Source organism: Felis catus, chromosome D1 (genome assembly GCF_018350175.1).
Source record: "Felis catus isolate Fca126 chromosome D1, F.catus_Fca126_mat1.0, whole genome shotgun sequence".
Classification (NCBI taxonomy): Eukaryota; Metazoa; Chordata; class Mammalia; order Carnivora; family Felidae; genus Felis; species Felis catus.
Window position 1 is genome coordinate 101,784,312 of NC_058377.1, and position 25,026 is coordinate 101,809,337.

The 25,026-nt window shown below is 38.1% G+C and overlaps 1 protein-coding gene across 3 annotated transcripts in view; it reads right to left on the reverse strand.

Annotated features, from left to right (window-relative positions):
• LOC101100549 (olfactory receptor 1002-like) overlaps positions 1-24,792 on the reverse strand; it is a 38,946-nt gene extending 14,154 nt beyond the window's left edge. The window contains exons 1-4 of one of the 3 annotated variants that reach the window (XM_045039303.1): positions 24,657-24,792; positions 8,130-8,318; positions 1,299-1,483; positions 792-1,059 (exon numbers count right to left, since the gene is read on the reverse strand). The gene's annotated coding sequence lies outside the window, so the exon portion shown is untranslated. Of the gene's footprint in view, positions 1-791; positions 1,060-1,298; positions 1,484-3,396; positions 3,559-8,129; positions 8,319-24,656 lie in introns of those variants that run through there. The other 2 variants (XM_045039304.1, XM_045039305.1) reach the window with 2 other exon arrangements.
• Positions 24,793-25,026: the final 234 nt, after the last annotated feature.

Genomic DNA, 25,026 nt, shown 5'->3' on the forward strand with positions numbered 1-25,026 from the left:
GAAATCATCAAATTACTTTCTAAAAATGTAGCTGTTCTATACTTAGCCACTGTCACTAAGTGCAATGTCGTGGTCAACATTCGTTGGCAACCTTACCAGCATTGCACAAATCGTTGTGATGTCCGCTAACGTGACAAATGAAAAAGAAACACTGTCTTCTCATTGTGATTTCATTTTTCCCAGCCATTGTGAAGTTCAGCAATTTTTAGTATATTTATATTTTTGGCCATTCCCATTTCCAGCTGTACCCATTGCTCATCCAGCCATTTATTGGTCCATGTCTCTACTGTGTGTCATACACATGTACACTTGGGTTCAGGACTTTCTCATCGGGACATTACCTTATTGTAAGTCACCTGTTTTGCAAAAGCCCTCTCACTTTCCATTGTTCAACAGAACAAGGTGTATGAACCTTTATTAATGAACACTGTTGACCTTTCTCTTACAACATTTGCTCTGCTAATCTGGAATAAATGTCCTCCCACATATGAGACTATATAAATGTTCCTCTGTACTTTCTGTTGGCATATAGTACATTTGTACCTTTAATATATCTGTAAATTATTTTGTATTCCCCTTCACTTTATAATGGAGAAGACTAATGAAAAAATATAAGTAGTCTATAAGTAACCTGGTAACTACTCAGGAATAAAGGGAACTTCTAGTTCTCAGCCCAGTGTTCTTTTGACATGTTATAAACCAATGTCTAAGGTACAACACAACAGAATTCTAATTACCAAAACTGCTGGAGAAGTTTTCCTTTCAAATTTAGTCCCAAATGTGTATCTTACCTCCTTATTCCCCAAGCTGTAGACGAGGGGGTTCCACATGGGCATCACCACAGTGTACAACAGAGAAATCACTTTATTGAGATCCAGGGAGGGACTTGAGCCAGGCCGAACAGAGATAAGAAAAGAGTCCCATACAGGATGGAGACAACTACCAGGTGAGAGGAGCAGGTGGACAAAGCGTTCTGCCTCCCATGAGCAATCTGGATCTTCCAGATGGCCACCAGGATGCAAACATGGGAGACCATCATGATCAGGCCACTGAAGATTCCTGTAGATCCAGCCAAAAAGAAAATGTAAGTTGAGTCACGGAAGTGTCTGCACATGTAAGAGAAAGCAGATGGGAAATATCACAGAAAAAATGATTGATGATATTTGGACCACACAAGGGTAAGCAAAAAGTCAATGTCATATAGGTCATGCTCCTTAGAAGAGCCATGCCATAAGGCCTTACAACCAGCTGCACAGAGACCCTCTGGGACATAATGAGGGCATGCAACAAGGGCTTACCGATGGCCAAATACCAGTCATGTGCCATGGATGTCAGGAAGAAACATTCAGATACCACAAAGAAAGCAGAGAACCACATCTGTGTGGTACAACCCTGAGAGAGGTGACTTGTTTCTCTGGAAAGATATCACACAGCATCTTGGGGGCAATGGAAGAAGAGGAACAATACCTAAAAGGACGAGGGGCTAAGAAAAATACATAGTCATTCACTGGTCAGTTGTAACCTGTGTAAGAAATTTAAGAGTACATTTTAGTTTTACAATGTTAATTAGCATATACAAAATTGCTTCTTTAAAAAAAATTTTAATGTTTATTTATTTTGAGAGAGAGAGACAGAACACAAAAAGGGGAGGAGTAGAGAGAGATGGGGAACAGACAACCTGAAGCAGGCTCCTGCTTCCGCACAGAGCCTGACACGGGGCTTGAAACCACAAACCATAAGATCCTGACCTGACCTGAAGTAGTCGCTCAGCTGACTGAGCCACCCAGGCGCCCCATATTTATCACAGCTTCTTCAATGTATTACAAGTGTTTTTTAATCTGTAAAGGAGGCAGTTAGGAAAACAGCACTGGACTGGCAACGGTATTCCTGAGGAACAGTTCCTGTCCGTTGGGACACCGTGCAAACTTGCCCGATTTATACTTGATCTTTTTGGATTCGGCACCCTCTGCCATCAAAAGAGCAGTCGAAATATCAAATCTAAATTTCCCAGGGGTTCTAAAATTGTGTTTGAAACGGGAACAGTATCTGTATTTCATCTTTACCACATGATAGAATAACAATGCCTACCTAGGAATACCGTAACCAGTGAGATTGTAAGAAATGATGAAAAATTCAGACCCTGATAATAGACATTTGGGATCGGCTAAACAGAACAGAAATAAAGCCCTTTCAGTTCCTGTTTGGATGGAGAGGATAGTGCCATTCATATGAAATGAAGACAACATTCATATCTGTGTATATTAATCTTTTCCCCTTATAAAAGGCTTACAAAGAGAAATGTCAACAAATGTCGGTAGCATTATTTACAAGGGGGAGTTCTATGGAAACACATAATAGTCATTTTTATGTTTATAAAGGACAGGCCTGCAAATGAGAGATTGGATACATTTACTCTTTAACCATCATTAATACAGAAATGGCAGAAAGAAATAGGAACAGAGGATTCATGTTTGGGGTTAAATGAAGCAGAAGAAATTTCCCGATCGTGTAATTCATATAATCATATCATATAATACAAAAAATGAAATATAATGGTTTGGGAGGCACTGAGATGCCCTTCGTTTGAGATTAATTAATCTATCAAATATTGTATAGGAACTTCCCATGGAAATCAAAAGAAAAATAAGTATCCACTCTAGTCTCAACTGACGTGATCATTAGCGGCAATGTTACCATACATTTCCATGAATAGATGAATATATTTTGTTCATTGAAATAAAATTATTTCCCCTAATTCCCTGTAATGTTTATAAACCTATTTAAGGCATAAATTCTGACAGGTGATCTCTATTTTATCAACACAATGCGTGAAATGCTTACCATTTTTATTGTTACAAAATTTTTAAGTATTTTTCTGACTCATCGACTGAGTAAAAACACATCAAGCTGTTTAAATGACAGTAAGAAACACAAGGTGTGGGATTATCAGTAAGAAAGATTCCAGATTCATATGTGTTACGAGGTCAAATAATTTCCTACATTAAAAAAAAATATTCACACTTTGAAGATAGAGTGATCAAGATGTGAACCCTGAAATGCTACAGTGACAAAACAATAGTTAATATAATGTTTGTGCCCCCTGCGTTTATCATTACTTGAGAATTATCTGTAGAATGCATTTTCCACAGGGCAATTGCTTATTAATGGCAGCACTAAAATCAGTCGCGGGAACTAGTGCCTAGGCATAAAAAGAAAGCCCACTTTTCAAAGCAGTGTTTGATAAATCCAAGACGACATATGCCGCAGCATTTCAGAGAAAGCTCCCTTCTTCACTGAGAGCTGAAGTGGTTGGAAAAACACTGCTTTCATTTCATGCCTAACAGTTCAAAATCTATGTGCAATGGCAGGCATGGTTGTGGACATTTGTGGACCTACCAGGTGAGGGCGTTTGGTGAGGGGAACGTGCTTCCATCCTTCCATTGCTCAGCAAGCAAACAGGAATAAGACTCCACCTCTCCCGTAAGGGGGACGATTTCTATGACCTTTGCATTTTTTTTAAATTTTTTTTTCAACGTTTATTTATTTTTGGGACAGAGAGAGAGCATGAACGGGGGAAGGGCAGAGAGAGAGGGAGACACAGAATCGGAAGCAGGCTCCAGGCTCTGAGCCATCAGCCCAGAGCCTGACGCGGGGCTCGAACTCACGGACCGCGAGATCGTGACCTGGCTGAAGTTGGACGCTTAACCGACTGCGCCACCCAGGCGCCCCTGACCTTTGCATTTCTACATTCTGTGACTCGAGAATTTACCTGGACGTTGAAGTATCAGAAAGAGAGAAGAAGATCCGGCTTAAAATCGGGATCAAAACCTCAGTTATTTAGTGACCTGAAGAGCTGGACTAAACCAAAGACCACTCTCTCTGGGGTACCTCGGACAATGAGTTTATGTTCCCACAGACCAGGTTCATTCTGAAGTCTTGCTAGTGTATTTCAAAACTTGCTGTTAATCAATATGCGGGATATTCATTTCTTTAAGTTCATAGTACCTCTGGCTGAGTTCATGGTAAATCAAAGCACAGACTTTTCAAAGAAGGAAATGTCATTGTGCACAAAAATGGTTGGGAAATATTTCATGGGCAGATTGGTTTGGAAAGGTGGACAAGTTTGAGATGACCTGAAATTGAAAGGACATTTCGGGTAGAACTAAGGAGATGAACAGAGGCAGGGAGGCAGGAACATTCAAATGGATTGGAATAAAGCTTCATGAAGGAGACAAGAAAATATCACATTGAGGGAATAGTGGCATAGGCAGAATAATGGTCTCCAGTGATGTCCACCTCTTAACCCCAGGGACCAGTGATCATGTCACCTTGCGTGGTAAAAAGTGATTTTACCCATGTTATTAACTTAAGGACCTTGGAATGAGAAGATTATCTGTGAGCCCTCCTCAGGAGATGTAAGTAGGGAACATGGGCAGATATGCAACTTTGCGGGTTTTGAAGATGAAGGAAGGGGCCATCAGCTAAGAAATGTGGGCAGGGTTTAATAGCTGGAGAAAGCGGGAAACATTTTCCTCTAGAGATTCCAGGAAGCAATGCAATCCTGCCAACACCTGATTGTAGCCTGGTGAGATCCATGTAGGACTCCTTAGCCTGCAGAGCATTAAATCAATACATTTGTGTATACAACATTGTGTTGTTTTAGCCACTAAACTTGTGGTAATTTGTCAGGACGGCATTCAGAAACTAATACACATGGGTTGGATGACCTCAGTCACCACTTTCTCTCAAAAACCTTCTATGATCCCCTAAAAGAGTTATGATCTCCCACCTCTGAAACTGCCATAGCATTTCCCCAGTAGCTCATCTCCATTGTCATCTGACTTTTAGAGTCAAGGACATGGTCTTACAATGGTCTATATCCTATGAAGTCCTGGTGTCAGAGAGTTGCAGAGAAGACATATTCTGTAAGCATTTTTGAGCGATGTGTAAATTAAAGCAAAAATATTTCACAATCCATAATAATTTGAATGTAGCATTTAAATTATATCATACACTTTGCTTAAAGGAGGTAGAATAGGGGCACATGCGTTAGTTAGTTCAGTTAGTTAAGCATCTGATTCTTGATTCCAGCTCAGGTCATGACCTCAGGGTTTGTGGGTTCATGCCCTGCATCAGGCTCCGTGCTAACTGTGGAGCCTGTTTGAGATTCTCCCTCTTTTGCTGCCCCTCCTCAGCTCTCTCTCTCTCTCTCTCTCTCTCTCAAAATAAATAAATGAACTTAATTTTTTTAATCAAGTAGTATAAAGTCATTTTGCCCTTTTCTTCTACTTGAAACCAACCAAAACTGTAAGGAAACAGACAATAACAACAAGAAAAGATAAAGAAAATGACACTTTATGAAACTTCAAGAGAAGGAAAGGATATGATATGAAAAAGATGATAAAGCAAATTCTATTATAGGAAAAGGCTTCACTTTGACATTGAGAAAAATTTTCCCTCTGAAGAATATAAACACTAAAAAAAAAGATATAATTGCTTAATATAATGGCTAGCTAACTGGCTGACTAGAGGTGGTCGTCAAGAGGATGTAGCTACCCATTGACCGTCTAGCTGGACCTGGGCAATCAGAGGCTCTGAGGCCCCCACCCACCGTCCTTGGAATGTACACTCTGCCCACCTGTCCACAGCGGGAGCTGTTTTCAAGGAGGCAGCCTCAAGGGAGTAATGTGTTGTTGAGACGATCTGGATGGCGTATGTGACTGGATCCAGTTAAGGTCCCTTTATAAATGTTTAAGGGGGCGCCTGGGAGGCTCTGTCGGTTAAGTGTGCAACTCTTGATTTTAGCTCAGGTCATGATCTCATGGTTCCTGGGTTCGAGCCCCGCATCCGGCCCTGCACTGACCGCATGGAGCCCACTTGAGATCTTCTGTCTTCCTCTCTCTTTCTCTAACCCTCCACTGCTCATGCTCTCTCTCTCTCTCTCTCTCTCTCTCTCAAAAAAAAAAAAATTAATAAACTTAAAAGATTCCGGCAGGCAGGGTGGAGAGATGCTCATCATGCTGCTGTCCCAAAGGAGCATTATCTGGAAGTTTTCTTCTTTGTTAAACTTGCCACCTGCCATACGATGTGGGCTGCCTCTTTCCTCAGTCTCTCCTGTCCTCTGACGACAGCGGCCAGTTTTAGAGGTTACCTAGGTAATTCCCAAGTTTAGGAACCAACAATTGGTGAGCCAGCTAGGAGACCTACGAATGGAGACTCGGGAAACAGGCATCAGGAGGGAAATCTCAAGTTGGCCCGTGACCTCCGTATGGGGAGGGGTGGCCTGTGTGTAGATGCTGGTGGACCGCCGCTTGAGTGCGGAGATGCCCCCAGATGCCAGCTGCCTCGATGCCCCTGTTTGTGGGACTGCTGCAAAGTACGGAAGAAGTGGCTGCATGGTGGGCTGGCCTCTGCTGTGGGAAGCCTGCCTAGTCACCTACGCACAGCTAGAGACTGACGCTTGTGTTAGAAAGTGAGAAGAGCTGAGGTTAGAGAAGAAAGGGCAGGTGTCCACCCCCTGCTGTCTTCGGGGCTGGCAGACGAGGTGTGCTTACGAAGAACTAAAACTTAATTTTCCTTCATCTGCTAAGCCATGAAGGTGTCTTGGACTATTGCTCTATCTGGATAAGATTGTGAGAGTTTTTCTTTCTCTTCTAAGTCATCTGGGCTTTATCAGAATTATTTCCTTGCTTTCTGTTGTCTCTATCAAGTGTTTGATTACTTAAGAATCCATCTTTACTAGACTTACAGGAAAAAACTAAGAGACTATCAGAAAAATAATGTCCTCCATGTTTTATTAGTGAAAGTAAGAGATATAAACATAAATGTGTTTCAATGCTTGTATACATCTTAGGTGAAAAGAACGTCCTCAGGTTCAAGTATACAAATTGGTACAAGAACTGTCTACTGGTTAATTTTGTTTCTAATCACATCTCAAAAGTAAGCAGTTAGTGGCAATCGTGTGTGGATGTTTTATTACTCCATCAGAGGCTTTGGAGAATGGTCAGTGTCCTCCGTGTTTATTATATGTGGCTACTTTCAGGGTAATCACTGACTAATTCTTGGTTAATTATGTGTTATCCCTCAACAGAGGATTCTATACTGTCTTTGCTTTATTGCTGGTTCTCAAAACAATAGAGGAAAATTGACTAAGATCTTAGATCAGCATTGATAGGACAATTTCACTTAAAATTATTGAGAATATTGCTATAACATGTTCCATTAGCCAAACTTATAGCCCTGATAAAAGTGTAAAGGTAGAGCACAGGCAAGAACCAATGCAGAAAGATCATGTGAACATCGCAAATGCATTTTGTTTTATTTCTATCTTTTAAAGTTTACTTATTTGAGAGAGAGAGAGAGAGAGAGAGCGAGCAGGGAAGGGACAGGGAGAGAGGGAGACACAGAATCTGAGGCAGGCTCCACGCTCCAAGCTGTCAGCACAGGGCCCGACTCGGGGCTCGAACTCACAGGCTGGGAGATCATGACCTGAGCCGAAGTCGGATGCTTAACTGATTGAGCCACCCGGGCACCATGCAAATGCATTTTAAACAATTGCCTTCAATCCTTCGGATGTGCTTTCTCGGTTGAGACTAGGAAAGATAAGTGGGGGGACTAAAGAGACGTGTCACAGTCTACCAATGATACCATTTCGTGGGTTCCTTACCACTGTAATCCCATATTTTATAGTGCCTAGAGTGTAAATGCCTCTGTGTATCTGCTAACTGCTAACTCAAGAGATAATTGCAATCATCCCAGCCAATCACAATACTAAACATTAGCTATCCTGCAAAATTCGTAGCTTCCAAATGTTCCCACAACCTCTTATCCCTAAATGCACTTAAGCAGCCAATAACTGTTACCCTGAGATTCCAGCTTCCTGTTCCTACCTTCTGTCCCATGACTAAGATGACTCATTTCCTTCTACTTTCCAAGAATTTGCACAGGGAATAATTCTTAGAAGAAAATTAAGTTTCAAATGACCATCCCCAATCAGCCTTAAAATCGTTCAGCTACTTGCTCCCCGCAGAACACTCATCTTAAGCTACTCCCCATATTTTAGCACTCTTAATACATGCTTGATTAAAGACTTTGGGTTGATATTTTCTTTCTTTCGGTGTAGGATTTACCTTAAAGAGTTGTAAACATAAAATGTTAGCCAACATTTTAGCAGAGAACAGGCTTCATAGCAGTTCCTCCATAAACGGTAGTAATACTGATGCTTCCAATAATTAAAAACATTTGTAGCTGATTTCATCGGAGGATGACGATGACGATGATGACGATGACGATGATGACGATGATGATGATGATGAAGCCTAGGAAAGGAAACCGCCAATAATTAGGAGTGACTTGGAACAATCACAGTGGAACAGTAAACTTTTTGAGGCTAGAGCAAACCCAACAGTAGGGCACATTGCCAGCAGTAAACTGAAATGAAAACGCAAATTATGCTGATGCTTAAATTATTATTTTCCTTGGTGATACCACACAGTGTTGCAGATTTCAGGCCATTGTTTCTTTACTGATACACATCTCCGTGTTGCTTGCCGGCATTTTTGAAAGGGAATTTTATAGACTTCTTGTTAGAGATTTCTGTGTCAAGCCTCTAGAAACAAACCAGGTCCTTTCTTGCCACGTAAGCCTCTGCCATTAGGATACAAGTAATAACGGAGCATTTTTTACCCTCACAGTTAGAAGAAGGCCGAAAAATGTGTAGTCTTACCCTTTGACACTGAAATGGGAGATGAAATGAGGTCACGTATGTCCAGGGGTTTTTAAATGGAGCCAGGAGGCCAGAAAGGAGATGGGCCTTTTGTGCGTCCTCAGCAGTGAAACCATCAACTTTTGGATGGGGCCAAACCACAAATATTCCAAGGATTCAGCCCAAACACCTGTAACTTGCTACACTAGGCAACTTTGCTAAGTGATAGCCTTAGCAACAAATTATATTCAGTTTGGTTTTCTGCCTCCAACACCAATCAAAATTCTTTGTAAACAACAAATACAAGCCATCTCTTATGTCTTCAAAACCTCTTGACTTTTGTTCTCTGAGAGGACACAGTTTGGGCTGCTACCCAAATCTGTGTCCCTCAAATTGCAGTTCTGAGACCCCCAAATATAATGCTTGGTTTTATTTTAGCTTTGCCTGTTTCCTTGGTCAACACCAAGTTTTTAGAGTTAAATAAAAGACTTGTACATCTTTGAAAAATGCTATATTCCGAGAGTGGATTTATTTTTTAAGGTGCTCAGGGAAACAGTTATGTGAAACTTCAAACCACTGAAAGGCCAACCTTGCCTTGACTTGATCTGTGGAACTTCAGCACAGTATTTGGGCAGAGTCCTGTTCTCTGCCCAGTAAAGCACCTAAGAGGTCAGTGGTCATGAATTCTTTGCATTTGGAAAGGAAGTTGCTTCTGAATTTTATTCCGAACAGACACCACTTGAGATCCAGATCTCTTTTGTTTTTGTTGTTGTTGTTGTTGTTTATTGTTTTTAAATTTTAATTTTACATTATTTTTATTTTTGTTTATTATTGAGGTATAATTGACATATAATGTTATATTAGTTTCAGGTGTACAACACATTATTTCAACATTCTATACATTTTCACTGACCACCATGGTAAGTGTAGTCACCACCTGTCACCATACACTATTCACTAAATTTCTTATGCTGCACTTCATTTTTTTCCCAAAGGAAAATATCTTTGTCTTATAAATTTCATATGAAGATAAAAAGCTTCTGCACAGCAAAGGAAACAACCAACAAAACTAAAAGGCAACCAACGGAATGGAAAAAGATATTTGCAAATGACATATCGCACAAAGGGCTAGTATCCAAAATCTACAAAGAGCTCACCAAACTCCACACCTGAAAAACAAATAACTCAGTGAAGAAATGGGCAGAAAACATGAATAGACACTTCTCTAAAGAAGACATCCGGATGGCCAACAGGCACATGAAAAGATGCTCAACATCGCTCCTCATCAGGGAAATACAAATCAAAGCCACACTCAGATATCACCTCACGCCAGTCAGAGTGGCCAAAATGAACAAATCAGGAGACTATAGATGCTGGAGAGGATGTGGAGAAACGGGAACCCTCTTGCACTGTTGGTGGGAATGCAAACTGGTGCAGCCACTCTGGAAAACAGTGTGGAGGTTCCTCAAAAAATTAAAAATACACCTACCCTATGACCCAGCAGTAGCACTGCTAGGAATTTACCCAAGGGATACAGGAGTACTGATGCATAGGGGCACTTGTACCCCAATGTTTATAGCAGCACTCTCAACAATAGCCAAATTATGCAAAGAGCCTAAATGTCCATCAACTGATGAATGGATAAAGAAATTGTGGTTTTATATACACAATGGAGTACTACGTGGCAATGAGAAAAAATGAAATATGGCCCTTTGTAGCAACATGGATGGAACTGGAGAGTGTTATGCTAAGTGAAATAAGCCATACAGAGAAAGACAGATGCCATATGTTTGCACTCTTATGTGGATCCTGAGAAACTTAACAGAAACCCATGAGGGAGGGGAAGGAAAAAAAAAAAGAGGTTAGAGTGGGAGAGACCCAAAGCATAAGAGACTCTTAAAAACTGAGAACAAACTAAGGGTTGATGGGGGGTGGGAAGGAGGGAAGGATAGGTGATGGGCATTGAAGAGGGCACCTTTTGGGATGAGCACTGGGTGTTGTATGGAAACCAATTTGACAATAAATTTCATATATTGAAAAAATAAATAAATATTCCCCAAACAACAACAACAACAACAACAACAACAAAATAAATAAATAAATAAATAAATAAATAAATTTCAGAAAATAAAAAAGGAAGAGGAAAAAATATTCCCCAGAATCTTACCGTCCAAAGACAAGCAATAATAACATTTTGAGCCAATTTTCTTTCAGTGTTTTTATTCTGCCTAGTTACTTTTTCATAATTATAACTTTTTAACTCACATTTTAATTCACATTATGTATTATTACTATTTTTTTTTCAATTCAAGTATAATTAACATGCATGCTTTCTTAGTTTCAGGTGTTCATTTTAATGATTCAGCAATTTTATACATTACTCAGTTCTCTCACCATGATAAGTGTACTCTTAATCTCCTCCACCTATTTCACTCATTCCCCCACCCACCTCCACTCTGGCAACCACCAGTTTGTTGTCTACATATAAAACTTTGTTGCGGGGGATAAGCTTAGGAATCCCCCAGGCTTACACCAATGGGTTAACAAGGCATAAAGAATACAAAGCCATAAAATGCTCACACCCAAGTTTGGGTAAACCAGATTGGCACCCCAAAAATAGGGGGTGCAGGGGCACCCCAAGAATAGGGAGGTGCAAAGGCGCCAGGAATACAGGGGGATTGCAGAGGGTAGGGCAAAGACCCCAAATAGGAACGGCAAAATGGTGCCCAATACATAGGTATATGAAATAAATAAGATTAGATATTCAGGGTGGAAGCACTCCCAATTTAGAACTACAGCAGAAAAGCTGCTTTCACAGGAGGATAGGGCCAGGTTAGGTAAATTGTGAATTGGACTATGGACCCCTGCGCTGCAGGCAAAGCCGTTCAGAGTGGAGATGGTTAACAAAAGAAAAGGTGCCTTGTCAACCCTGAGATTATTCCTCCTATCTGTCTCATCCCCAAAGCTAGCTAAGATAAACAGAGGTGCTGCCTCCTGTCCACTGTAAACAACCTTCCTCCCAACTGCCCACCCCAAATAGCTTCAACACCCCCTTTCCCTCACGTCCACAAGTTAACGTTCACAGATTCATTGTCCCTTTGTGCACGTCCATCACCATGTTTGTAAGCCTTCTGATCCCAATAACAATGGGACATGGACCCTTATTCGGGGCTCTTGTCTTTTCCTGGACTCCTGCGTCCCACTCTCTTGCTAGACAAGAGAGAACTTTAGAACTTACAGTCTATGACACTTTGGGTTTTTTTTGTTTACCTCCCTTTTTCTTTGTTCATTTGTTTTGGTTCTTAAATTCCACATATGAGTGAAATCATATAGTATTTGTCTTTCTCTGATAGACTTATTTCACTTGGCATTATACCCTCCAGATCTACCTATTTCATTGCTAACGGAAAACTTTCCTTTTTTATGGCTGAGTAATATTTCACCTATATGTATACTACAAATGCTGTACTTTCTTAAGTGAACTGACTTTTAGTCTGGTAGCCAGACTCTTTAAAGAACTCTATTCTAGGTTCAAGTTTTAGAGAGACTGAGTTTGTTCTTAATGGAGTTCTCTCTTGACTTCTAAGAGTTAAGCAAGGGTTAAAATTCCTAGGGCAATCAGAAGTGCCTGGGTGGGTCAATCTGTTAAGCATCTGACACTTGATTTTAGCTCAGGTCATGATCTTGGAGTCATGAGATTGAGCCCTGCCGGGGCTCTATGCTGGACACAGAGCCTGCTTGAGATTATCTCCTTCCTTCTCCCTCCACCCCTCTCCTGCTTGTGCTCTCTCTCTCTCTCAAAAAAAAAAAAAACAAAATTAATATAAATTAATATATAAAAAAAAAACTCCTGGGGCAAGCAGTTTCTCTTTTTTTTTTTTTTTTTAATTTTTTTTTTCAACGTTTATTTATTTTTCGGACAGAGAGAGACAGAGCATGAACGGGGGAGGGGCAGAGAGAGAGGGAGACACAGAATGGGAAACAGGCTCCAGGCTCTGAGCCATCAGCCCAGAGCCCGACGCGGGGCTCGAACTCGCGGACTGTGAGATCGTGACCTGGTTGAAGTCGGACGCTCAACCGACTGCGCCACCCAGGCGCCCCCTGGGGCAAGCAGTTTCTAAAAGATACCTTCATGTAATATAATTATCCAAAATTTTATTGGGAATTATTTTCCATAGATGTTATATTATAAATTCACTGAACTACATGCAAGTGGATTGAGTCCATTCAGATGTTTGCATCATATTAAATGAAGAGGTTTTTTTGTTTATTTATAATATAGGTACTAAATTTTGTTTATGTTTTGCAATTCTGACAACTTTTGTTAGGTTATCTCTTATTTGACATAGTTAATTACCCCTTTCTTATAAATGAGTGCACTTGCTCCATTGAAAGACTGAATTATTTTCCCTGTCTTTGAATGTAGGCTGACCTTAGTAACTTACTTGATCAATGAATTCAGCAGATTCTTGAATAGAATTCTGGAATCAGATCACTCACTGGACAGATGGCAGCAAGAGTCCATTGCTGGTGGAATGGGGCAGTCATAACCACTAGCATGCCCAAGCATTGCAATTACTAAGACTCGCCAACAGTGAATTAGAATGGGGCACAGCTAAAAACCCTCCATTGGCTAATGCAATTATCTCTAGGTATGAGAGATGTGGGAAGCAATAGTAACTTTTGGACTATGAAGTTGTTGTTGTTAAATGCCTCTCACATGCCAAAGAATGAAAATAACAGAGTCGGACGAGACAATTTCCAATTCATGCTATGATGTCAAAGTCAGTTAGGCAGCATTTAAAAAGATACTCAGTGGGGAGCCTGGGTGGCTCAGTCAGTTAAGCATCCAACTTCAGCTCAGGTCATGATCTCGTGGTTCATGGGTTTGAACCCTGTGTTAGGCTCTGTGCTGACAGCCAGAGCTTGGAGCCTATTTCAGATTCTGTGTCTCCCTCTCTCTCTGCCCCTGCCCCACTTGCTCTCTCTCTCTCTCTCTCTCTCTCTCTCCCTCTCTCTCTCTCTCAAAAATAAATACACATTTAAAAAAATTTTTAAAAAGATCCTCATCTCCTACAGTTAGAGACCAGGCTGCATATAACACAAACTAACAACCTGATATTGGGCATAGAATAAGAAAGAAGCTGAATTAAAAATCTCTGCAAGTTTCCTGTATAAAAGTCAGGGCTCTGATAGGGAAGGAGTTGGACACTGAGAATAGGGAATAAGACATCTGATGTGTTTGAGATAGTCCATTTTTCCCAAATCTTCTGACCCTGTAAAGTAGCCCTCTCCACCTTGCTGGAAGAGACCAAACTTCCTCTGCCAGAGACAATAAAGAGCCCTCACCTGAGTGAGGTGTGGCACAAGATAATAACTATTTTTCTCAAGATCTTGTCCCACCTCCCCTCTTAGCTTCTAGACCTAAACCAAAGGCAAGACCCAGGATGGTTTTGTCTGATTACTAAGGAGAATTGGCCTATGATTCACCAAAAGAGTTATAGGACTTGACTAACAAGTACCAGCCAGAACCAGAAAACATGGTATACAGCTTGACGGTAATGTGCTTAGGGAGGGAGGAATATAAAGCAGGATAAGGAAGAATTTACTGATGCAGAACTCCAGTGACTCAAAAATTTCCTTGTAGGCAAGACACCAGGAGTGGATCCTAATGTACTATCAGGGTGGCTCCTTGAGCCTTGGAAAAACTGACAGGAAGTGAGGTAGACATACCATTATTGTCAACGGAGATTATTAAAGAAGGGGCCCAAAGACTCAAAGACGTTAGGATGGTTGAAAGGGTTTATGTTATAAGAAAACAGATATAATAATGATGCTATCAGGTATCCACTAAAGAAGGTATCATGTGACTGTGTTCCCTGAGAGGACACTTCTTCCACTGAAACAATAAAGAGAGGCACTAATAAGAGGGGCTCCAGCTGGTGGGAAGCCAGTGGTATGAGATGTTGTTATGCATCCAGGCTTCCCAGAGCCAAGGAGAATGATAGGATTCCAGAACACGTGAATAAAGAAATTAATGCCACCACCAAAGACATAGAGGATACAGCAGAAGTAATCATATTATCTCTCTATTTAAGTCAGCAGTCTGGCCATCCAGAAATTAGATGGCTCTTAGAGAATGGCTGTAGACTGCTTAAAGTTCAACCAAATAGTGGCCCAATAGCAGCTCCATACCTTACATGGGATTGTTTACAAGGTCTCCCATACATGGTATGCAGTTAATGACTTGGGAAATGTATTCTTTTCTATTCTGCCTAGAATGGAGGATGAGAAACAATTTACATTCATATGAGATGAACAACAATATTGATTTACAATTTTTCCTCAAGGCTATATTAACTCACCTCCCCTCCTTAATATAGTCTCCAGGTATGTGGCCCCTAAGGTATTTGGCCTCCTACCTACTACATTTAGTGGATACTAATTGTAATGTCTACTACGTTGATAATATCATGCTGCTAGAGAAGGTTACACAAGCAGATGCTGGAACATGGGAGACCTTGATAAAACACCTGTGTTCTACTGCTAGGAATTTACCCAAGGGATACAGGAGTGCTGATGCATAGGGGCACTTGTACCCCAATGTTTATAGCAGCACTTTCAACAACAGCCAAATTAAGGAAAGAGCCTAAATGTTCACCAACTGATGAATGGATAAAGAAGTTGTGGTTTATATATACAATGGAATACTACTTGGCAATGAGAAAGAATGAAATATGGCCTTTTGTAGTAACGTGGATGGAACTGGAAAGTGTTAATGCTAAGTGAAATAAGTCATACAGAGAAAGACAGATACCATATGTTTTCACTCTTATGTGGATCCTGAGAAACTTAACAGAAGACCATGGGGGAGGGGAAGGTAGAAAAAAAAGTTAGAGATGGAGGGAGGCAAACCATAAGAGACTCTTAAAGACTGAGAATAAACTTGGGTTGATGGGGGGTGGGAGGGAGGGGAAAGTGGGTGATGGGCATTGAGGAGGGCACCTGTTGGGATGAACACTGGGTGTTGTATGGAAGACAATTTGACAATAAATTTCGTATTAAAACAAAAACAAAAAAACAACACACCTGTGCTCCAGAGGGTGGGAGACAGAACACAAACACACAAACACCTGTTAGGATTCAGGAACTTGAAATGTTGGGTGAGTTTTACAGGTCCAGTGGTTAGGGGTATGCTAGAATACTCCATTCGAAGTAAAATTTATGAAGAAAGAACCAGAGGGTCCCAGTAGGCCTCTTTGGGTCTTGGAGGCAGCATATTCCACAGCTAGGAATAGATCTCCAACGAGGATACCAAATGGCACAGAAGGCTGTAGGCATTAAGTGGGATGCAGAACAGGAGAGGCTCTGCAGCAGATCCAGGCATAGTACAAGCAGCCCTGCCCCTTGGGCCACGTGATACAAGAGGATCTATAAGGAAAGTGATGGTCATGGGAAAAAAGCAACATGGAGCTTATTACAAACCTCAGTGGGAATGCTGCTGGTCCTGAGCTTCAGAAGCCATTCTATACCATTGGCAAAAAGAATGCTATGGCTTTTGAGAAAGAGCTCCTGGTATGTTTGTGGGCCGTAATAAAGAGCGAAGTCTTGCCCAGAGCCACCATGTGAGCATGAATCCAAGATTTCCCTAGGGCCCTGCGTCCCATCAGATACTCCAATAAATAAAGTAAAATGGGAAAAGCAGCAACCTATCATAAGATGAAAATGGTACATCCTAGTGGATCCCAAGTAGGACCCAAGGGATGATTAAGCTGCAATGCATATGTGTATGAAGAAAACCTCCCCTTTCCTATCTCCAATGCAACTCCTATTGAAGTAATCAATGTCAACAGCTTGCTGTGCATCCTTTAGAGTTCTCCCTATGCTCATTTACAACACCTGCATGCACATGCACATTTTATTATATATCTTTGGTCCTTGTTCTTAATGATTATAGCTACACTTTGATCTTCAGCTTGAGTTTTTTTCCTACTAACAGTGACTACATATGATAGTTCTCTCCAGGTTAGTCCATTATTACCTAATCTGGTCTTTTAATTTGCTGTGCATTTCACACACACATACACATGAAAATTTACTTTTATTATAATGATAGACATATAGACCATTTCTTTTAATTTTCCATGCATAATGCTGAAATATATGTAATCTTATTCTTTTGCATTTATATTTCTCCAGACCAGATTTCTAAAGAAGGATTTATAAGTTGCCATATAAATTTATACATACATATATATATATATATATATATATATATATATATATATTACCAGTTTCTTTGAGGAAATGGAGTATTCGTACTATCAGCAGAAAATAAGAGTGTACAAGCCTAATAGGAACTTCACCATCATTGAAAATTAACAATATTTCATCTACATTGTAAGGCACTGCAATGGCATTTTAATTTCATTTCCTTTACTTCACCAATGATGATAGTGAAACTTTTTGACATACTTTTCTGGCATATGGATCCCCATTTCTGTGAGTTGCCTGTTCATTTTTTTGCCCATTTATCTAGTTTCTTTTTCTTTGAATTTTAGACTGTTGTCCAATTTATTAGGGATATTACCTCATTGTTTGGCATATGTGCACAAACATTTTCTCTTGCTTTATTATTTCCCTTTTTAATATTGTTTGTGGTACTCTGAACTGATGTCTTGGCTTTGATAACAAGTAATCTGGTAAATGGTGGACAGCAAAGTGGAAATGTGATGACAAGTTTATAGAAAATTAGACATCTCTTGAACCCAAATAAGATATTATTATTTTATGTGATTCCTATACATTATATAAACTACTTTTAAGATACCCTGAAGTCTGGTAAGAAATATTAATTATAGTAATAAGAAATAAAAAATGCCAAATACGGAATACTTTATACAGGGAGCACCATGAAGAAAATATTACTTTTTGTCTCATTAGTTCAGGAAGAAAATATCAAACGTTTTCGAAGGTGACAATCACTATGTAGGATAATTTATATGAAAAAGATCTGGTTTTATTTATTTATTTATTTATTTATTTATTTATTTTTAATTTTTTTTTTTCAACGTTTATTTATTTTTGGGACAGAGAGAGACAAAGCATGAACGGGGGAGGGGCAGAGAGAGAGGGAGACACAGAATCGGAAACAGCCTCCAGGCTCTGAGCCATCAGCCCAGAGCCCGACGCGGGGCTCGAACTCCCGGACCGCGAGATCGTGACCTGGCTGAAGTCGGACGCTTAACCGACTGCGCCACCCAGGCGCCCCAAGATCTGGTTTTAAATAACATTTATTATCACTTCAATTATGTTCTCTTTAAATAGAATAAAAGCAATATACTACTTATATTACACAATAATTATATGTGAAGCTTGATATATAAATAGTGACTGGGGCGCCTGGGTGGCTCAGTCGGTTAAGCGTCTGACTTCGGCTCAGGTCACGATCTCGCGGTATGTGAGTTCGAGCCCCGCATCAGGCTCTGTGCTGACTGCTCAGAGCCTGGAGCCTGTTTCGGATTCTGTGTCTCCCTCTCTGTCTGACCCTCCCCCATTCATGCTCTGTCTCTCTCTGTCTCAAAGATAAATAAACGTTAAAAAAAAATTTAAATAGTGACTGTATTCAGGTGATTATTTTATCGTTGTCATGATTATTTGCTCTATGCTATACCAGTAAGTTTTCAGTAGTTATATAGACAATTCTAGGCTTATGTTAGGAGCATCAGCTATGGTATAAATGTCTTCATTTATGCCTGTCTAAATATACTAATATAGGTATGAGGGTTAGGGGCTAGTATAGAGAGGTTGCTTCTAGTTTTGGTACAACCACTCTTTCCTTTTTTTCTTTCTTTTCTTCTTTCTTTCTTTCTTCCTTCTTTCCTTCCTTCCTTCCTCCCTCACTTTTTCTTTCTTTCTTTCTTTCTTTCTTTCTTTCTTTCTTTCTTTCTTTCTTTCTTTTCTTTCTTATTTATTTGAATATAAGTCATTTTGAGTCTTTTACAAGACAAGGAGGATGATCTTTATGCCCCTTTCATACCTACATTCTGTGATCTTAGAAATCCTCATGGACATTGCAGTATCTCTGTATTATACACAAATAAACAGGAAATTCAGTTTTAAAAAAAGTCACACAAACCAGCTGTTTAGTCTCCTGAGAATGTGAGCAAAACGCCAAAGTCTGCTCTCTCTAGAGAGCCTGTGCTAGGAAGGTTATTTTCCTGACATTCAAACTCATCCTGATGTTCCTCCACCAGATTTCAAAAACTTCATACTATCCAAAATGCTATGTATTCACTTCTTTAAGGACATCCTTCATGTAGCTCCTTTACCTGCTTCAAAGCAAATTATCATTTTCTACAAGAATGGAACACTCAACTTCCTTCGTGGTGGTACCAAAAAAGTAATATAGACACTACATAAAGGAATCATGAAGATGTTTGAGAAGGTTAAAAAGATAAAATTTAAAAATAAAGTATAAACCAAAAAAGTAATATAGACACTACATAAAGGAATCATGAAGATGTTTGAGAAGGTTAAAAAGATAAAATTTAAAAATAAGGTATAACTGAGGTGCCAGGTGGCTCAGTCCATTAAGTGTCCAACTCTTGATTCAGGCTCAGGTCATGATCTCATGGTTCATGAGTTCAAGCCCTGCATCAGGTCCTGTGCTGACAGCACAAAGACTACTTGGGATTCTCTCTCTGCCCCTCCCCCACTCTTTCTCTCTCTCTCTCTCCCTCTCTCTCTCTCTCTCTCTCTCTCTCTCAAAATAAGTAAAAACTTAAAAAATAAGAATAAGCTACAAATTCAAAATATTTATACAAAACATGATTACTAAGGAATAAAGATCTAACATACAAATATTTGATATCTCTGAAGAAGATAGATATCATATGTAAAAAAATTACTAAAACATAAGATAATCTGTATTTATGGGGTAAAAGTACACAATATGTCTTAAGGAATAAAATTCTAGTAAAGTGGCTGGACTTTTTTTCTTAACTGAAGTGAAAAACAATCTGATTATTCTCAAAATGCTCCATAATTTCATTCCACCCTACATTCATTACAGTAAATGGTCTTATAAATGGACCCAATATTGGACAGCTGTTGGACTTACAGGAAATGGTGATATGACAATAATAATATAATCAATAATGACATTAATATGATTAATAATAATATAGTAATATAATTAACACAAAATTGAAATGAAAGAAAACATAGTTTTACAGGTTCTCTTGCCCACCAAACTCTTCATCTCAGTATAGAGAGTTATTAAATACTGATTAAATGTGATAATCACAGTATTTTATATGTAGGTATATTCTGCGACATAGGGAATTTGCCACTAGGAGTATTAAAGATAATAATATAATATATCAAATCAGCCTATGGAAGGAAAATAAAAAATATAAATATAAGAAAAGTCCCATATTAACTAATTAACTAATATTAACATCTTTAATACTGATATAGTTTTAAAGCAATAATTCAAGAAACTTTATGCAATTCTAAACATTAACTTCAGAAATTACGAAAATGAATTATACCACTTGCAAATTATTAGAATAAATGTAAATATGTTACAGATGCCTCAAAACATGAAAAGTCACACTATAAAGTAAAATATTTTTAAAGAAATATTAAAAGAAGAAAGTCTTAAGAATGGAATGGCACAGCTAACATGAAACCTCTTTATTGTTGCAGCATTAGTTAAAATAGCAAAAGATTGGAAATAACTCTTTATCAATATTTCAAAGGTTAGCTACATAATTTTTTAAATAAGTTAGAGCTATGTGTTTTGAAGTGACACATACCTATAAAATATTCAACTTAAAAAAAATCAAGGAGCTAAATCACATGATCATCTCATAAACACACACACACACACACACACACACACACACACACACAACATTTCACAAAATACAACATCCTTTCCAAATGAAATCTCTTAACATATTTGTTACAGAAGGAACATACAGCAACATAATGAAGACCATATATAACAAACTCACAGCTAATATTATACTCCATGAAGAAATATGGAAAGTTTTCCTCTAAGATCAGGAACAAGACAACAATGCTCACTTACACCACCTTTATTCAACATAGTACTGGAAGGCCTAGTTATACCAATTAGACAAGACAGAAATACAAGACATCCAAATTGGAAAGAAAGAACTGAATTGTCTCTGGGTTTGTTGATTAAATGCCTTTATATGTAGAAAATCCCAAAGATGCCATTAAAAAATTAAGAGCTAATCAACAACTCAGTAAAGTCAGAGGATACTAAAGCAACATACAGGAATCAGTTGAATTCCTTTACACTAATGAGAAACATGTGAAAAAGAAATAAAAATATCCCATTCACAATAGCATCAAAAACAATCAAATACTTGGTTGAATAAAATCAACCAAGGAGGTGAAAGACATGGCAATGAAAAAATACAAGACTGCCGAAAGAAGTCAAAGAAAATACAAATAAAAAGACACTCCGTGTTCATGGATCAGAAGAATATTGTTAACTAAACTATGGATGCAGCCCAAGTGTCCATTGACAGATGAATGGATAAAGATATGGTATATATATGTGCAATGGAATATTACAAAAAGAATTAAATCTTGCCATTTGCAACAACATGACTGCATCTAGAGAGTATAATGCTAAGCAAATAAGTCTAAGAAAGACAAATACCATGTGATTTAACTTATATGTGTAATTTAAGATACAAAAAAATGAACAAAATAAAAAGAGAGACAAATCAAAAAACCAGACTCTTAGTTATACAGAATATTTACCACAGAAAGTGGTATAATTCATTTTCATAATTTCTGAAGTTAATGTTTAGAGTTGTATACACTAAAGTTTTTTGAATTATTGCTTTAAAACTATATCAGTATTAAAGATGTTAATATTAGTTAATTAGTTAATATGAGACTTTTCTTATATTTATATTTTTTATTTTCCTTCCATAGGCTGATTTTGATATATTATATTTACCCACCAGAGTGGGTGGGGGATGAGTGAACTAGGTGAAGGGGATTAAGAGTACACTTATCTTGATGAGCGCTGAATACTATATGGAATTGTTGAATCCCTATATTGTATACCTGAAACTAATATAACACCGTGATGTAAACTACACTGGAATTAAAACTTAATATAAATAAATAAATAAATAAATAAATAAATAAATAAATAAAATTTTAAATGGGCATAAGAACTAAATAGACATTTTTCCAAGAAGACCACAAGACAAGTGGAAAGATGCTCAGCATCACTAATTGTCAGGAAAATAAAAATCAAAACCATAAGCAGATACCACCTCATACTTGTTAGAATGGCTATATCATCAAGACGAAAAGAGGCAACAGGTGCTGGTGAGGATTAGAGAAAAGGGAACCCTTATACATTGTTGGTGAGAATGTAATTTGGTCCAACCACCAAGAAAAACAGTATGGAGGCTCCTCCCGAATTAAAAATAGATCTACCGTACAATCTAGAATTGCATTGCTGGGTATACATACACCTAAAGGAAATGAAAACAGGACTTTGAGAAGATATCTGTACTCCCGTGTTTATTGCAGCATTATTTACAATAACCAAGTTATATACGGAAACACCTAAATGCTCATCAATAGATAAATGGATAAAAAGAGATATGGTATATACACACAATGGAATATTATTCAGCCATGAGAAAGAAGAATATCCTGCCATTTGCAACAACATGGATAGACTAGTATTTTACCCATGCTCAGTATAATGAACATAGATAACAATGTCCTGCTATAATTATGTAATGTGATAAATAGCACCACATGGCAGTCATATTACAATATAAAAATGTATCAAATTAACACATTGTCCATCCTAAATTTATAAAATGTTATATGTCAGATTCATTCAATAAATTAAATGTGAGGAGTAAAGATGTGTATAAGGTAAGCTTTCCTTTATGTTATTTGTAAAAGTGCATACATATGTTCAAATATGCATGCTTTTATATGCAGAGAAAAATCTGTTGACAAGAAATCTCTTCATAGGAATCTGTTTGAAATGAAAGTGAAATTTACATTGATTTGTATTTTCATTATGCAATGTAAATTTTGCACTACTCACAGTCATATTTATACTTGGAAAATAACAAACCTTAGAAATTATGTTGGAAGGAATATTTAATCAGATGAAAAAACATTCATATTTTTATTAGTCTAAAAAAGAATATAAAAAGTATATATAGCATGCATGATATGACTAAGGAATTATATTCAAATCTACTATTTTATCCATGTTTTTACCTCTATACCTCTATACCTCTTATCTCTATACCTCTATTATAATTTCAAATTCTACCTAAAGTTTTTTTAAAAAGTAACATGTAAGCCACTAGCCATAAAGCAAAAAAATTTACTTCTCTAGAAAATGTATATGCATTTCATCAGGAATAATACAGGTGTGGGTAACTGTGGTCTAACTTGAAGTGGCTTCGGATTATTGATGTCCCACCTACCTTCTTCAATTCACTGCTGCATAATCCCTTTTGTGTCCACCATTTAATCTTTGGGAGGTAGCAAAGAGGTAGATTTATAAGGTACTGCTGTCTCGATAAATGAAAATATAATACCTTACCCTCATATTCCCAGCTGTTGAGTCATATTTGTAGTTTCCTCTGACCTAGAAACAGTCATTCAAAATGAGCCTTAGCCACTTACTCACTGGGCACTCCTACCGCATTATGAGATGGCCTCTCCACTACCGTCAGCAAGAAAGAGGCTTTAAGGACATATCTTCACTAAGCTTTAGGCACTTCAGAAAGTGTAGTGTGTGCACTGTTTCTCTCTGTTACACTGCATAGCGTGGCTGATTCTGTTGTGTCCCACTCTTACCAGCCAACTTTCACGGCCATCACCTGCATTTCTTTGCCTGAAGATGTCTTTCTCTACTACTTTTCTACTACCCAGAAAGCCAGAAGTGACCCCTAAAAATTAGCACTCCCTAGGAGTAGTTTTCAACCAAAGACTGATTCAAAGAAATGAGAAAAGGAAGCAAAAATGTATAAAAAGCAAATGAGACAAAAAGAAAAAAGCAAGATGGTAGGTTTTAACCCAAGCATATCAATCACTCTACATGTAAATAGCTCCAAATAAAGTGTAATAAATAAAGTGTAAGCTTCATATTGTGCACAAAGCAAGATCAACAATATGCCACCTATGAGAAACCTACTTTAAATAGGAAGACACAAATAGTTTAAGATTGAAAGGCTGGAGAAAGATAAGCATTGCTAATACTAACAAAGGTAGTATGGTACTAACAAAGTTAGATGGTGTGGCTGTATTATATCACACCAAATATATGTTAGAGCAAAGAAAATTACCAAGATAAAGAAGATAAGCTCATAATGATAAGGGGTCAATTTGTCGAGAAGATATAGCAACTGTATACATTTATACACTTGATAACATAGCTTCAAAATATCTAAAGTGAATACCAATATAACTAAGGAAATATGAATGAGTTCACAATTAAAGTTGGGATTTCAACACTGTTATGTCAGTAATTGACAAAATAAGTAGAAGAATATCAGTAAGGGTATAGAAGACTTAGACAACACCATGAACACAAAAATTAGCACTTGTAGAAGACTCTGGCCAGCAATAGCAGAACACATATTGTTATTAAATGTACTTAGAAAATTTACCAAGATCCATTGCCACAAAAAGTCTCAAATTCACCACAGAAAGTATATTCTCTGACCTGAATGTAATTAAATTAGAAAACAAAGATCTTTGGAAAATTCCCACATATTTGAAAAATAAATAAAATAATCTATGAGTAAAAATAACCTCTGAGTTAAATTTTTAAAAATAACTGTAGCAATTATTTTTAACAGAATGAAAACAGCATATCAAAATTAATAAGATAATATAAAGTTGCACTTACAGGAGATGTCTAGCACTCACCACCAACAAAGAACAAGATGAAAAGTCTTCAATCAATGACTTCAGATTCTACCTGAGAGAAGCTAGAAAAAGAATTGAAAATAAAAAAAAAAAACCAAGTAAGCAAAATGTGGTAACTAGAATCATGCCCCCTTCCAAAGCTTACAAGTCCTGATCCCTGGAAGCTGTAAATGTTTCTTGATTTGGTTAAACATTTTCTCTGGTATAATTAAATTGAAGACCTGAGATAAAGAGGTTATCCTGGGTATCTAGGTGGGATCTAAATGCAATAAAGTATTCTTATAAGAGAAAGAGATGTAGAGGAGATCAGAGAGAAAGGGAAAAAGAGAGAGACAAGAAGACAATATGCA